The sequence below is a fragment of the Triplophysa dalaica genome, unplaced genomic scaffold (assembly GCF_015846415.1).
Source record: "Triplophysa dalaica isolate WHDGS20190420 unplaced genomic scaffold, ASM1584641v1 Contig1, whole genome shotgun sequence".
NCBI lineage: Eukaryota > Metazoa > Chordata > Actinopteri > Cypriniformes > Nemacheilidae > Triplophysa > Triplophysa dalaica.
This window is the reverse complement of record NW_026622635.1, coordinates 206,382-219,856: the sequence shown is the minus strand read 5'-3', so window position 1 is coordinate 219,856 and position 13,475 is coordinate 206,382. Positions and strand designations below refer to the sequence as shown.

At 41.8% G+C, this 13,475-nt stretch overlaps 1 pseudogene; it reads right to left on the bottom strand.

The window, feature by feature from the left end:
* Window positions 1-955: 955 nt before the first annotated feature.
* Window positions 956-12,144, bottom strand: LOC130416190 (uncharacterized; annotated as a pseudogene).
* Window positions 12,145-13,475: the final 1,331 nt, after the last annotated feature.

Below are 13,475 nucleotides of genomic sequence, written 5' to 3'. Positions count from 1 at the left end.
ACATCTGAAGGAAACGGAGGCCAGTCATCTCATGCGTCAAGCAGTGAACGCAGCCAAACACTGCATTGGCCACCATATCTCCCATCGTGACTTACACAACCAAAACGTCCTGTCAACACAAAGACGATGGTGCTGAAATTAATCGAGTTTGGATTCAACCATCTAATCCCAGTCCATACATGTGAAGGTGAGATGGAATAGACCCAAGATTGTCCAAATGTACAGTAATGAATTGATCCCATTATACTGTGACTTGAAGGACGTTTGCTAATGAAATGTTTGCTCACATTGTCTTGCATTACAGAGCGAACTAAAGGGGCTGCGAAGATGGTCTTTTATTTGGGTCGTCTGCTCTTAATGATGACGACCGGAGGGGAGGCGATCTTGTTTCTGCAACCCGGCGATCAAGGATCTTGGTTTATCTAAAGATAAGACACCAGCACTTACAAAACATCCTTGTTAAACACAAACCAAGCTTCTTCTCTCATCAGTTTTTCTCACCAAATGCAACTTTCTTACTATAAGTTGAAGAAAACAGGATATTGTTTCCTGAACAATATATAAAAACGAAATATTTCAGTAGCTATTGTTATGTTTGACAGTGTTTTACAAAGAACATATGTGACTAATCCTCCTTTAAACACTTCTCCTCACAGAATGCCTTGACTTGATCAATCGTTCCAATTTCGTTCCACTAGCCAACAGGCTAACGTTAGAAGAGTTCCTAGACCACGAGTGGTTTCAGCCGGGTTAAAGGTCAAGAGTATCTTATGTTTTTTTTCTACTTCAGTCAGTCATATTAGCATAGCCAGTGGTCCTTCAGTCAGTGCAACAAATATAGTTTTATCTAGATGGTGTTTTAGAGACTCTTGTTTGATTAAGTCAGATGAATTAACTTTTTTTACTATTCAGTAATAAAGTAATATTTTTGCCCACAAAATATTAATATATTTTATCAATAATAGTGTAAAAGGAGCAACTGGTACAGCGCACAGGGATCACTCCTAGTGAGATGCAGGAGGAACCAGGCCCGGAGTAGGGGCCACAGGATCCTGGGGAGAACACCGTGCTGGTAGATCCAGGCCTTGAATTTTCCCAGCAGACCCAATTTGTACACTGCTGTCAGCCACACCTCCAGCTCCCTGTTTGTGGCCTTGATGGATGCAGCGTCCTTCAGGGGGCAATCAAGGTTTTGCCATGGCTCTTGATTGGTTTCTCGGTGACCGATGGAATCTGGGTGCCGTCCAGAGAGAAACGGAATTTGTCAGTCACTTTCCCTCTCTTGAGCACCAGAGACCTAGATTTTGCAGGCTTGAAACGCATCCGAGCTCAGGTGATGATCTTTCCAAGCCCTGAAGAATCTATCGACACCCCAGCACTGACGTTGTTGTAATGGTCAGGGCATCCATAAAGGCTCTAATGGGGGGCTGGCGGACTCCAGACTTCATGAGTGGACCTCTACACTCGACTTCAGCTGACTTGAACAGCATGTTCATGGCCAAGGCAAAGAGGATCACTGAAATTGTGCATCCAGTGATGATCCCTTTCTCCAGCCTATGCCACTCGGATGTGATTGTCCCAGAGATGACTCTAAGCTTGAAACTCTTGTAGTAGACCAAGATGAGGTCCCTGATTTTATTTGGGACATGGTGCCTGAAAGAATGTAAACTTCTTATGTCCCCTTGTCTAACAATATTCTACGGTTGAAGAGTCTAGTCGACGGAACACACAGAGTTTCAGGCCTGGAGACAAAGTTTGACACAGACACAAGTGCTTGTTCAATCAGAGTCCAATGTTTATTGTTTTAGGACTAATAGTTATAATTTTCTCTTAGGAGGCGTCATATAAAACCACCTAAACAGTGGAAAATCACCAGACTTTCTGTTTAGTCTTTCCTCCTGAACAATCAGATATATGATTACATATTCAATATTACAATAACAGAACAATCGTCCATAGGCATCATTAGGAACCTTGATATGGAGAACAACAGATACTTATATCAACATAAGACAGCATGACATGATAGAACTTACAACGAGGTTAAACAACAAGAATGAAAGGCACATCTTATATGAATAGAAGCTAATATTAATAGGAATGAATACATATGATACATTAACTTTGTATTAAACACAGATGCAATATTTGTAGAGGACAGGACGAAATCCAGATTCTCACAATGGCCACTTTCAGACCAACGGTCTTACAAGCAGTCCTGTGTCCCTTTAAAGAACAAATATATATAGAGTAGTACAAAAGGTTAATCAAAAGGTTAATACAAAATCTTTAATAAAAGGATAGTTGCATTTGCGTATTTTTATGTGGTTTTCTGGTTTGCAAGCTGCTCTTTGAGGTAAAAGATCAATCGGACTGATTTGTAATAAAAACATAACAACACCAATCACCCTCAATAAAAACGAAAACATAAACATAATTATATCTACTCTTCATCATCTACCGTGCCAATCTCAATTACCGAATCGTCAAGCCCATTATCTCCTTCCATTACATTGTCACGTCCATCAACATTTCTTGGTTCTTCTATCACCGGTATTGGTTCTGGTTCTAACTCCTGCGTTTGAACACAATCAATATCATCCTCGTCCGTATCGCTGTTATGATCAAATATGGATCCCCAAGTTTGATTCTGATCTTTCGGACGATAACCTTTAGATGTGCGTCTAACCAGCATAGCCTGGTTGACGTCAGTCGTTCTTTTTGCTAACATCATTCGATCGGTTCCTTTGGTTGTAAAGGAAGTAACAGATCTTTTAACACATCCCACCACACACTGCAACATGCATGGCAAAAATAATAACAAGGCTAAGATGGTCATCACAACTGGAATTACTGTACCGGTTATCCAATATCCCCATCCCCCGGATAGGCTGTCCAACCATTGAAACCATGTTGCATCTACCGGTGTGGGTTCACGAACTGATTCTCTCATGTGCTTCACAACGTCGGTGATATGGTCTGCATAATCTGGAATTGAAAAACAACAAGATACTCCTAGCATTTTTCACACTCCTCCTTTCTCTGCTGTTAATATATCCAAAGCAAGTCTATGTTGCACGACGGCAACTCTCATTTTCTTAAATTCGTTAGAGATTAAGTTTAAAGCTTGTGCTGTGTCATTTTCCAAAGAAAGAACTTGCCATGCCAGACCATTAATTTTATTCAGAGCAACAGTAGTACCGGTTCCTGTAAACAAACCTGCTAGGGACCATCCCACGTTCTCCCAAGGAGTAGTCCATGGATCACTAGTCTTATGGCCTGCATAATAATTTGGCAGTTTTACTTCCCTTTTATGTCTATTCAAAGATGTGGCCAGATTTGTCTTTTCCATTATGCTAGTTCCTGTGGACAAAATCGCAGCATAACAACAACCTTTCCATTTCCCTGCATCTAAATGGTAATATGCAGTTTCACCACAAACCCACACCATTCCTGGTGAACTGTCTAAGTGTGAAAATGGACATTCAAATCCCTCAGTAGTTTTATTGAGATATTGTATGGTGCAATTATGATGTCCGTTATTTGATTGAGACAAAGTAATTTCATTTCTACAATCGGACATTCCTACTATATGTCTGCCTGATTTGGAACACACACATAATTCTGCGGGACGAGCATTTACATAAAAGGCAGGACCTTGAAAAGGTTCTCCTGTATACGAACAGTTATAGTCTCGCATTACGGATGTTGGTGGTCTTCCTTCTCGAATATTCAGAGTCATTTGTACAATTAAAGACATTTGTTTTGGCATATTGCAATCACCCTTACCATTTACTAGCATGTCTGCTGTAAGCTCCTGCGTTCTCCACATTGAGTGGAGCTGTATACATACCCAACAATCTCCTCTAACCTCATCTGCTAAGACTTCTCTCTGCAATAAGGCTAAGGCACATGCATAATTACCACCACATTTAGATTTTGCAACTCTTACTTTTTTAGTTTCTTGGTCGAGATTAGAACCCATAAAAAATTCAATATCCTGTGGTGCTTCTCTTTGCTTATTTAAATAGCTGGGTATCGGGTTTGCACTTAGTTCCTTAATTCTTTCTTTTATTTCCCTCATCGTTGGCGGTTCTATTTTAATTTGAACTTCCTGATAACGGTCTTTACCCAATAAGGCCCATACGCAGTAGTAAATTCCTTCATCTCGAAATGTAACCTCTCTTATGGTAACATTCATTACCCCTGCATAACTTTCCTTATGGTCTGGACCAAGAAGCGAAGGATGAGACTCTATAGGAATGGTTTTTGCCTTACCACAATATACACAACGTTTTCCATCCCACATTACTCTCTGTGGTAACTTTACAATCTTTATTTCAAACCTGGGGTCGGTGCCTAAGGCTTCAGGGCCATGATACGCTATTACCTCTGACCACCTACACGATCCCTTGCAGATATACAGACTTTCTCCGAATTGTTCCCTAACTGCTTCGATATTGCCAGCTGCCCCCATGGTTAAAGATATTGGGTCACAAAGGAAGCTTGCACTGCTGCCTGCCCTAAGAGTGACCTTGATCGTCTCTTTATCAGGGAAACTTTCATCTACTTCCCGTTTTGGCCGTGTGGCGAGAGTTTAATTTCTCTCTAATTTTACTTCTTCATTTAGGATTATACCAGTGATTATTATACTTATTAGGACTAGAATAATCGTTGTTCCACGCAGTCCACACATACCTGGCTGCCTGAACGGATGCCACGGCCTGTTAGGTTCAATCATTGTGGATTTGGGCAGTCTCTCTTGCTTACAACTAATTCCCCCTCCTCTAGCCTGAAAGCATACAGAACTAGGCTACCTGGTATTCGACGTTGCAGCACTACTCTCGTTGGGTCAGGGGCAATTCCTATGGTCGTTTTTACTGCGTTAAGAAGATCTGGGCCGAACACAATAAGGGCTTCTGCTAGTGTGCACGCAGTGTAAGAATTGATATCTAAGAATTCCATAGGAAATTGATTAGGATAATTTCAATGATTCAATTTGGCCCTCAATGCACCTCAGAGGAAGCTACGGAGTCAGCACTGTTGGCTCAATGGGCCTCCTATCTTCTTGCTTTGGGTGGCCCCTACCTCACAAAAGGTAGTTCTGTCCTCAGCTTAGTCAGTGCTTTCTCTACCCTGAGATGTATTAAGGTGAATCCCCTGTTGAGATTCTATGTTAAATTGGAGCTTGCCTGCTCTCCTGAAGAACACAACTTCAGTCTGGAAGCGTGTATCCACTGTGGCTGGTAGTCCGTCAGAACTCCTGTCCGTGTTACGGCAATCACAGTCGCTGGTCCGTGGTACTTTGGTTCTCCAACCTTTGTTGGCTTCAGATTCCTCACAAAGACCTTTTGTCCTGGAACAAAGTTATGAGTAGGGTTTTCTGAGGGAAGAGGAAGGCACAAAGAAGCATCAGCACATATCGAATTTAACTTTTCGACTAGGGAGGTCACGTAGTCTTCCTGGATCACCTGAAGATCACCTAAACAAGAAATACCAGACCGGCCTTTGACCCACGGGGTCGGGAAAGGTCTACACATTAGTACCTCGAACGGTGACAATTTTGTCGTGGAAGATGGGGTCATTCTTATTTCTGCCAAGACTGCGGGCAATAAATCAACCCACTTTCTTCCTGTATCGAGTACAGCTTTTGTTAGTCGTGTTTTCAGTGTTCGATTACATCTCTCCACGACTGCTGCACTTTGCGGATGATATGGAATATTAAAATGCCAATCAATAGACAACGCTTTTGCTAAGAGCTGTGTTACCTTTGACGTGAAACTCGTCCCGTTATCCGATTCCAATCTGGCCGGTACGCCCCACCTTGGCACAATCTCCTTCGTTAAGATTTTTACCACTGTTTTAGCATCTTCCTTTGCGCATGGAAATGATTCAGGCCACTTTGAGAATCGATCCACAATTACCAAAAGATATTTTAAATTACCTATTGGCGGCATGTGCGTAAAATCAATTTGTAAATGTTGAAAAGGAGCTTCCGGATGTGTCAATGCATCGTGCTTAGCTGATTTGTGCGGATTTACCTGAGCACATGTTAAGCATGCATCCAAAACAAGCTTTGCTGTTCTATGAACATCGGCTATACAGTACAATTGGTTAATTGCTTGAACTACTTTTGCACAACTGGTGTGAGATAACCCATGGTAATGTCTAATTAGGATGATTAACCCTAATTTCGGTAGTGCTATTCTACCCTGTCCATCTCTTATAATCCCTTCCTTATCAGGAGTGCAAACATTTTTTCTCCAATGCTCTAAGTCTCCCTGTGTTGTTTGACTTTGCAGGAATTTGATATCAATGTCAGATACATTCGTTATGTGCACCGTCATTGCTACCTTTGATTCATTTTTTGGATGAAATGGTGATTTAATCTGAGCTTGGGCTGCTGCCTTTGGGGCTTCATCAGCCCTTCTGTTGCCTATAGTCTGTTCATCCTCCCCCGAAGCGTGACCCTTGACCTTTACTATGGCCACTTCGAGCGGAAGCTGAACTGCTTCAGTTACCTGTCCTATCAGATTTGCATGTGCTATTGGCTTTCCATCAGTAGTTTTAAAACTTCTCGCTTCCCACATTCTGGCATAATGGTGAAGAACACTCCAAGCATACCGAGAATCGGTGTGAATTGTTACTCTCTTTCCTGTCATCAGCTCACAGGCCCGTATTAATGCTATCAACTCTGCAGCTTGAGCCGAATTGTAATCTAAAGCAAAAGCTTCTTTTACCTCTCCTGTCTCGGAAACCACAGCATAGCCACAGAGGTAGACACCGTCAGATGGCTTTGAACAAGACCCATCAACATAAATGTGTTCTCCCCCCTCTAGGGGCGTGTCCAACAGATCGAACCTAGAAGAGTAAGAAGTGGTCAGTTCAAAGATGCAATCATGTTCAACATTAAAATCTGCCATGTCTACCATACCCAAAATACCCAGCAAAGCAGGATTAACGTTTGCTGTTGTTTGAATGCTAAGATTTTTTGTTGCCAGCAGAGTAGCCTCGTAACCTAAGCGTCGTTGCGCTGTCATGTGTTGTGTTTGCATGTTGTGTAAAATTACACCTACCTGATGGGATGCATATAGTATTAAAGGGTGTGACAGCACAGTTTTCTCAGCCATCTGTACAATCAGAGCACATGCCGCTACAGCACGAAGACATGCTGGCATACCTGTGACTGTTATCTAACTTTTTAGACAGATATGCAACTGGCCTATATGTTGAGCCATGAAGTTGCAATAGGACCCCTAAGGCGGCACCCGCTGTCTCCCTAACATGCAAGTGAAAAGGCTTGGTGTAGTCCGGCAGGCCCAATGCTGGTGCGGTTGTGATGGCTGCTTTCAAAGCATTGAAATGTTCATCAGCTTCCGCAGTCCACTCCAATGATGTGTTTGGCGGAGCTTTGTGATCTATCAGACCCCTCAGGTGCCTATCGTGAATCGCACAGTCAGGTATCCACTGTCTACAATAGTTAATTAGTCCCAGAAAGCTTTGTAGCTCCTTTATTGTTCGTGGGGACTTAACCTTTCTGATCAGCCGGACCCTATCTGTAGATATTGCTCTGAGACCCTGCATCAACACATGTCCCAAATAGGTTACCTTAGATTGAACCCATTGAAGTTTTTCTTTCGAGGCTTTAAAACCTGTTTTGGCAAGTACATTGCAAGCAAATATAGATTCTTTTTCACAGTCCTCCTCCATCTCCCCCGACACGAGTATGTCATCTGCAAACTGAAGCACACACACTGTTGAAGGCAAATCAGTCATTTTGGCCAAAGTTCTGTGTACTGCTGCAGAAAAGACAGCGGGTGAGTCCACATAGCCCTGAGCAAGGTGTTTCCATGAATATTGCTGCCCCTTAAATGTAAATGCTAACAAAGGCTGAGTATCTGGGTGTACAGGTACAGAGAAAAAGGCTGCACACAAATCAATTACTGTAAAATACTTGTGCGAATGTGGCACTGAATTCATAAGTCAAAACATCAGGCACAATTGGTGCTAGTGGTATAATTAACTGATTAACTGCCCTTAAATCTTGAGTTAATCTCCAAGTTTTCCCATCCGCTTTCAAAACAGGATTAATTGGTGTGTTATATGGTGAGTGTGTTTGTTCGAGGACACCCTGCTTGACAAAGTTTTCAATCACATGTTGAATGCCTTGTTCCTTATCTTTAGACAAAGGGTATTGTTTAATGTAGACAGGTTTGTTTGTTTTAAGTTTAGCCCTATAAGGTTCCATGTCAATGAAACCAGTTTCATCCCTGAACTGAGACCATAACAAAGGGTTAATCATGGTGTCCGCCCCTATAGATATGCTTCTACCGGAGGGAGTTACCCTTGAGCCGCTTATCAGTCCACTCGTAGGCAGAGGATCGACGGATGCCTGTAAACTAGACAGAAAGGAAAAAACAACCTTGTTATCAGTAAACTTAATGTCCATGCCTAATTTATGCATCATATCACGACCTAAAAGATTTAGTGGAGCACCTGGGATATTTGTGGATTTGTGGAAAAATGGTTTAAGACCATTGGCCTCCACATTACTCGAAAATGTTAGGGTTATCTCACATAAATTAGAACCGACATCTCTCTGTGAGTATCCCTATGCTTGATTTGAATGCCACTCAGTAGGATATGAAGCACCCGTGTTCTCATGTCTGCTCTGTGGTGTGTGTGTGTGCGAAACTTGTGCAACTCTCTGCACTCTCGTTTGTAATGGCCCCTCCTTCGCAATGAAAGCAAATGACCTCAGACTTCTTCCTTTGGCTAGGGTTTACAGCTGTTAGTTCAATGTTCCTTTTTCCTAGATAGCCTGTAAACATGGCATTCTCTAAAGTCATATCATGCAAGTTATTCTGATCAATTGCGCTTGTTTATGATTCATGTTATTTAACAGAGTATTGACAAATAGAGGCTTTATATCATTATTCATAGGCAATTTAGAATCTTCAACCCATGCTTTCTTAAAAAGAACAAAAAATTTAGCAGCTGAGTCTCTTGCTGCCTGTTTCAAAAGATAAGACCTGTTGACTCTCTAAAAATTTATCAAGAAACTCTCTTAGCTGTTTGAAAAATGTTTCAACATTAGCAGCCGTCTCCCAAAACATCTCGTGTGGGTTTGCAGCTGTACCGCTATTTGTGATTTTATCATTGTCAAGTAATAATGCGGGACATTTTTCAATCAGCATTTCCTCTGTTACATCTTTCTCTAGTGTTCTTAACAACACCGCTCGGAAATATCTTCCTGTAAAATGCCCATATTTTGTATGTGTTTGCAAAATTGATACATATTTACCCGCTTCCTGTGGAGAAGGCAAGCTTTTACAGATCGCCTCCATATCAGACATTCTTAACGGTCTTTCATTTAGCGTGTTTCCAGCTCTTACCCAAACCATTGAATTTTGAGGGTTTGTTGTTACATTAGGTTTATCAATTAACTTTTCCGGTTTTATCTCTTTTGGTTTTATCGGCAGTGATGGTGCAGAGGGAGAAAACTGTGTCTGGCAAGGGTTCGTATATCCCGGTGGCTTTTCAAATGGCCACTGGTTTTGCTTTGCATACGCAATAATTTTAGATTTTTCCGGACCCTGGTCCCAAACCTTTTTCATGTCTTTCCATACTGCATAAGCTTTATTCATGTATGGATAATCCCATGTTGGGTCTCCCCAACCTCCCGTTGACATGCCCCCTGCCAGTAACATACACTCATCAGCAAATGAACCTTCCCTCGGATAGGGAAAATCAATTTTCGGTTTTATTCCCTCCGACCATCCTGCGATATTGCTAACATATGGATCTGAATAAAATCCTTGATTATTTCTGTACATAAATGCGACTGGCGTTTCTCCCGGCAGTGGCCTCGAAACAGAATTTCCCATCTTACACTCTATATATACCCGGCGGTGATAAACAGTACAGTACAGACAAAACAAAGAAAAAAAAACCCTCGTGTTCAATCGACCAACAGTTTCAACAGTGCTGCATGTATTATATTGTGTTCAGAGGGGGATATTATATTCACCGTCCTTTTCTGACACCAATATTTCAATACATGCAGTAACAGTGATATCAATAATATTTTCAATTTTAACTGTAAGAATTTATCTTTTAGAATAACCATTAAACAGATTTTATTTATTTTTATTTATTTTTTGTGAGTAACAAAGCCTTTACCTCAAAGCTAACACTTCGATCCCAAATTACAGTGTGATCAAGACTGCATTAACCATTCATATTCGTGCGTTAATAATTATTTTATTAATTACTGTTGCCAGCCTCGCTGTCACAACAATGGGAAGTCGAATCCCACTAACATGAATTGAAACCTATTCATATTCGTTAATAATTATTTTACTAATTACTGTTGCCAGCCTCAGTGTTACAACAATGGGAGAATCAACTCCCACTAACATGAATTTAAACACACAAGAATCCTACAGGGTAAGCGTTAGATTTCTTTAAGTCATAAAAACTGTATAGAAAAACACTTACCCCTTTTAATGTAGGTCTGTGTCCGATCGTCAGTGTGCCAGAGGTATTTTGTTCTCTTTCGTTCAATGAGAGAAGAGTCTCCCCTCAGACAAGCCCCCAACTGAAAGAATGTAAACTTCTTATGTCCCCTTGTCTAACAATATTCTACGGTTGAAGAGTCTAGTCGACGGAACACACAGAGTTTCAGGCCTGGAGACAAAGTTTGACACAGACACAAGTGCTTGTTCAATCCGAGTCCAATGTTTATTGTTTTAGGACTAATACTTATAATTTTCTCTTAGGAGGCGTCATATAAAACCACCAAAACAGTGGAAAATCACCAGACTTTCTGTCTAGTCTTTCCTCCTGAACAATCAGATATGATTACATATTCAATATTACAATAACAGAACAATCGTCCATAGGCATCATTAGGAACCTTGATATGGAGAAAAACAGATACTTATATCAACATAAGACAGCATGACATGATAGAACTTCCAACGAGGTTAAACAACAAGAATGAAAGGCACATCTTATATGAATAGAAGCTAATATTAATAGGAATGAATACATATGATACATGAACTTTGTATTAAACACAGATGCAATATTTGTAGAGGACAGGACGAAATCCAGATTCTCACAGTGCCGATCCAGTGCTGTTTCCACCAGCTTATGGGGAATGGATCCATATGCATTGGTGACTTCGAGCCACAGCACTGCTAGGTCTCCTTTCCCCTCTCTTGCCTCTCTGATTAACTGCGTGACCACACCTGTATGCTCAAGGCATCCTGGAACCTTTGGGAGTCCACCCTTCTGTACAGCAGTGTCGTTGTACTCATTCTTCAGGAGGAAATCCGTCAACCTACGGGCAAGAACGGCAAAGAATATCTTCCCCTCAACGCTAAGCAGCGAGATGGTTCGGAACTGCTCGATGTTCTTAGCATTCTCCTCCTTGGAAATCCAGACACATTCTGCAAATCTCCATTGTTGGGCTACCCTTCTCCTCTACCAGATAACCCTCAGGATCTGACAAAACCGTTGAAGGAGTCTGGGACACCTTTTGTACACTTTGTATGGCACTCCACGTGGTCCAGGAGTAGAACTGGCTCTGGCTACTTTGACGACCACCTGAACCTCCTTCCAACTGGGCTCCTTACTGTTGAAGTCCGTGGTGGGTCCTGGGGGATCTATCAAAGGTCTATAGGGACCTAGGTCATCCTCCCGAGCCGCATCACAGTAGGTATTGCGGAGATGGTGGTCGATCTCCTCTTTGGGACAAACGAGGTGGCCACTTTGTTTCTGCCCAAGCAACTGCTTGGTGACTCCAAAGGGGTTCGCAATGAAGGCAGACCGTCTCTTGGCCCGTCAGTGCCATTCTGCCCTTCGAAGCGTGGCAAGCTTTTTCATGAGGATGCCACAAAGTTTTGATAGTGCATCTCTTTCCTTGTCTCACGCTTCCTTGTGCTGCCGCTTCAGGACCCGCAGCTCCTGCATTATCTGGCTGATCTTCTCTGCCCTACGGTTGTTCAGGTAGGGGATCTTGATCTTCTCCACTGTACCAAACCTCTCGGCAACAAGGCTGATGATGATGGTTGCCATGGTATTGACCTTCCCGTCTGCGTCGCCCTTGGCTGCTGCTTCTAGGATTTTGTCCACATCATCATCTTTGAACTAGAGCCACGAGTTCCCGATAACAACAGTAGAGGGCTTTGAAAGAAGGATCAGACGTTACCTTCGTAGATGGCTGGGCCTGCCACGAAGCCTGAGTAGTATCGCTTTGTATGGGCAGAACAACAAACTGAGTCTCCCCATAAGCAGCCTGACCAGACATAGATCTGTTCTCAGATTCAACAAAACAAGTGGTTCTTCTTGAGCTGACAGTCCCCTGGGAGGAGCGTATGGAAGAGGCCAATGAGAGGAAGCGTGCCAAGTACGCAGACTTAGTAAAGGAGGGCCAGATGTGGGGTTAGCGCTTAGTGTGCGCCAATCGAGGTGGGCTGTAGAGGCTTCGCAGCATGATCTCTCTGCAAAGCATACAGTCTTGGCATCAAAGGGGCACCTCAGAGAAAGGCGATCAAGAACTCAGAGGCAGTTGAGAAGTCCTCTAGATGGCTGTGAATCAAGAGGGGTGATCCGTGGGTACACGCTACTTAGACACAATTCGGGACTTGATCAATCTCGGCCTTGTCGCCTGGGTGAGGATGTAGGATGTTGAAAGACCCAAACATCCAATGACCTCAGGTTCAATCACTGATGATGTGTCTAAGTCCATCAAAAGATGTATATTTAACCAATATATTTATATTTTTTCTTTCGTTCTTTTAAACAGTGTACAAAAAATTAAGTGTTTTCCAACAACGTACTAAATAATAATAATACATTTATTTTATATAGCGCCATTAAACGTTTCCTTCTCAAAGCGCTGCACAAAAATCAAAATAATCCATCACACATTAATAAAGCAGCACAATAAAATACTTTTAAAAACAAAGCAACAGATCCTGTCAAATAAAAGCAGTTCTGAAATATTTTTAATACGAGTTTTGAAAGTGGCTAGAAAGTTTGCCTCCCTGATGTTTATCGGGAGAGAGTTCCAGATCTTAGGAGCATAATCAGAAAATGGTCTATCACCCATGGAGTGAAGCAGTGTCTTGGGCATATTTAAAAGACCATACTGAGTAGACCATAGATTTTGACAAGGTTTGTAAGGAATTAAAAGATCATACAGGTGTTGAGGGGCCAGGTCATGCAATGCCTTAAAAGTTAACAAAAGGATTTTAAAATCAATACGGTATTTGACAGGGAGCCAGTGTAAGGACTCTAAAATTTGTGAAATATGATCACTGGATTTAGCCCCGGACAGAATTCTAGAGTTTTGTACATAATAATTTTATAGTAATTTTCTAATGGAGGTTTTAGATACTCCAGCAAGAAGTGCATTACAATAATCAATATGTGAGAAAACAAAACAATTTATCAACCTTTCAGCA